This window comes from Microtus ochrogaster, chromosome 1 (assembly GCF_000317375.1).
Source record: "Microtus ochrogaster isolate Prairie Vole_2 chromosome 1, MicOch1.0, whole genome shotgun sequence".
Classification (NCBI taxonomy): Eukaryota; Metazoa; Chordata; class Mammalia; order Rodentia; family Cricetidae; genus Microtus; species Microtus ochrogaster.
The window spans coordinates 21,528,431-21,532,231 of record NC_022009.1 but is presented as its reverse complement, the minus strand read 5'-3'; positions in this window follow the sequence as shown (position 1 = coordinate 21,532,231).

The window sequence follows — 3,801 nt, the reverse complement described above, 5'->3', positions numbered from 1 at the left end:
GGATCGCAGGCATGTGTCACCACACCCAGATGAAAAATAATTTTATAAAAGGAATTTTGTGTGTGGTCAAGTTGGCTGCGATCGAAAGGGAATTATTCCTAAGTTCATTGAGCTTTGCCACATTATCCAAACTCAGACCCGTCCGCTGCTGCTGCAGGACCACACAGCTCTCGGAGCAGCAGAACTGTCCGCTACGGCTGCACCACAGCCACACGGCTCTCTGGAGCTGTTCTTTGTAAACATTTTGAAAAGCTTTGAGTTTTAGTTCTGATGCCACTTTTTACTTTTTCAACCACCATTGGGGCTGCAGCTTTCCCCGTCCTACAGGCTCCATTTAATTTCTCTAATTCTGGGTTTTGCATGCTATGGCCTCTATTTAAAGTAGCAATTACGTTTCTCGGGATGGGCTTCTCCTTTTGCGAATTCATCTCCCAGAAGTTTGAGTGTTGCTGTGTCTCACGACCGAGGTCAGCAGATCGTGTGCGATTCGCTGCCTCTCTCGCTCCTGCTCCCTTCTTAGGGCCATTCTGCTGTTGCAGTCTCATGCAGACACGGTTAACTTGTTTTATGTATGTGTGTAATGTGTGTATATAGGGTATCTGTATGTGATGTGTATATATATATATGGTATGTTTATGTGTGTGGTGTGTGTATGGTATCTATTCATGATGTATATATCATGTGTGTGTATGGTGTGTTTAAGGTATATAGCATGTATAAGATATGTGTATGTTGGCCATGTGTGTGCTGTTTGTGTGTATGGTTTGTATGTATGTACATGTATTCATATGTGTACGTGCAGGTATGTGCCATTGTGCTCATGTGGAGGTCAGAGGGCAACATCAGGTGTTAGTGCTTGCCTATAACCTTGTTCTCTGAGGCAGGGTCTCTTGCTCACTACTCTACAGACTGGGCCCTTGAGCTCCCCAGAATTGTCCTGCCTTCACCTCTCATCTCGCCACGGATGACGCCATCACATCTGGCTTTACTCAGGTCCTGGGGCTCCAAGTTCCAATTCTCACACTTGCAGGACAGCATTAGCCACTCAACAACCTCCCATCTTGAAATGCTGTCTCCAAGGTCTATGGAAGCATGTAAATGGATCTACACTGGGAGCAATTGTGTCTGCGATCCAGTGTAACAGAAAATGGCTCCCACCATGACTGTTATGTCTTCCCCTCGCTGCCCTTTTGGTTTCTTGAGATGGGGTATTGCTATGCAACCTGGCTGGTCTCACATGGCAATCCTTCTGCCTCAGCCTCCCAAGTACTGGGACTACAGGTGTGTGCCACCAGGCCCAACCTAGGACCTTACCTGAAAGACCCTCGACGAGGACCTTTTTCGGGAGGAGACCTCCCCAACGCCAAGGAACAGGCCAAGACCGCACAGATGCAAATCGCAAGAGGTTTATTGAGTAGACACAGGTATCTGTGAGCGGCAAGATCTCTCGGAGGACTTGCGCGCCTGCCAACTGGAGGGCGGGCTTTTTATAGGGAAGAGCAAAAAGCAAGTTTACAGAAGCAAAAGCGTGGTTATCGGTGGATTGGAATGAGGCGGAATGTCAGCAAAAAAAAGCAAGTTTACAGAAGCAAAAGCGTGGTTATCGGTGGATTGGAATGAGGCGGAATGTCAGCAAAAAAAAGCAAGTTTACAGAAGCAAAAGCGTGGTTATCGGAATGAGGTGGGGGGCATGAATGGTTTCCTCTCTCAGCATGGATGTCTGGCAACAGTCATCCTGTTCCTATCTTATAGATATCCTGTTTTGCAGTCAACCCGCTTTGTTGATGTCCTATCTTATTGATATCCTGCCTTGCAGTCTTCCTATCTCATAGATATCTGCTCTCTCAAACACATGGGATGTTCTTACGAGAGCAGGCTGGCTGCTGATCCGGAGATTTTTTTTTTAAAAAAACAAACAGGACATTCCCCCAGGAGCATGCTAGCTGCGGGTTGAGGAGGGAGTCTGTAGGGCCTTTCACACCCATGCCAGAGAAGGGCTCTACCAGTGGGCTGTACTGAGATCGCTCTCTGTGGCTCTTTTTTGCTGGCTCCAGGAAGATGCTTGAGGGCAGGAACTGGGGGGTGGCCTATTGCTCCGTGACACTTTTGCCAGGGTTGTGACTGTCCTCCTCATACATGAGGAACACAGGGCAGATCTGGCTCCTCATAAAGTGCTTTTACCCACTCCACCTCCTCTGGGTCCTTCTGTCCTTGATTCTCCTTTAAGATCTGGTGCTCACTGCAGACACTGAAACACCATCTACACTGTCCCAGATGTCAGTGCCAACACTGGGTCCCCAAAAAGATCAAAGCAATCATCCAGATCTGAAAGAGCCCATCTCCAGCAGGACCCTCCTGGCACTGGCTGCTCCCTGTCCCCACCCATGCCTGCCATGAGCATGGCAGCCGGAAGGAGTCCGGAGCTGTCTTGTACTTGACAACAGCTGTGCACCTCTGCAGTATGTCTTCCCGGAGCCACATGACCAGGGAGCATAGTGATGAGCCCATCCAGAGTGTGCGGATCTCAGTTGGCTGGGAACTCAGCAGGAAGCGCTCCATCAGGTGCAGGAAGCAGGGAGCAGGGAGTTCCCGCAGTGCGGCTTCAGCAAGCAGTCCATGCAGACCTCCAGAAGCAGAACATCACAGATGGCCTCTAGACCTATGCCTGGCTTCTGACACCAGCAGCTCTGCCCCCAACAAGTGACAGAAGACTCCATGATGGCATTTGATGCAAGGAGCAAAGATTGGATCAGTTTCACACAGCATCATCAGCATCCTGCCTCCTTGGCTCCACCAGTTCCTGGGATACCCATAGCATAGGCAAAGTCCAGTGGTACTTGCCCCAGTGGCGCTCTAGGAACTCCTTGCACAGGGAGTAGCATCTGCCTCCTGTCTCCAGTCCATCCTCAGTTGGTACTTTGACAGCAGGGGCACAAACATCCAATTTCTGATTTCTATTCATCCTGAAAATGGAATAAATGTTCTTGGCTGTAGTTTTCCTGGGGTTGATTCTGTTCTAGCGACATAATTTCTTGCGTTTGTACTTTTTCTTTCTGTTTTTTTTTCCTTTTTTTTTTTTTTGTTTTGCTTTTCTGTTTGTTTTTGTTTTCAAGACAGGGTTTCTCTGTGTAGTCTTGGTTGTCCTGGAACTCACTCTGTGGACCACGCTGCCTTAAACTCAGAGAGATCTCTGCTTCCCAAATGTTGGGATTAAAGGCGTGTACCACCATTGCCCAGCTTTCTTTAGGTTTTTGACTACTTTGGAAAACTGAGTTGTGACAAAGATTTTATTTTCATATCTATGCATTTTTAAATTTATTTTGCCCTTTTTGATATAAGGTCTTACTGTGTCATCCTGGTTAGACTAAAATTCACTATGGAGACCAGGCTGGCCTGGAAAACCTACCTGGTACCTCTGTCTTCCAAGTGCTGAACCCTTTCGACACTACTGGGCAGACTTTTACAAAATTGACGGTCTAAATTCAGTCTTTTTGACCTTGAGATAACCTTGGGATTGTTATACAACTTCCCCTCCCAGTGTTCTCTAAAGCTGGGGATGGCTTGGTGGGAAAAGTGTTTTGGCACAAGTTTTAGGACAGGAGTTTTGATTCCAACACCCATGTAAAGAGCCCGGTGGGGCAGGTAGTCCCAATGCTGGAGGCTGAAGACTGGGGACCCAGGAGCTCGCTGGCTAGCTGTCCTAGTATACTGGGCATGCGTGATAGAGAACCCAGGAGCACACTGGCCAGCCATCCTAGTGTACTGGGCATGCGTGATAGAGAACCCAGGAGCACACTGGCC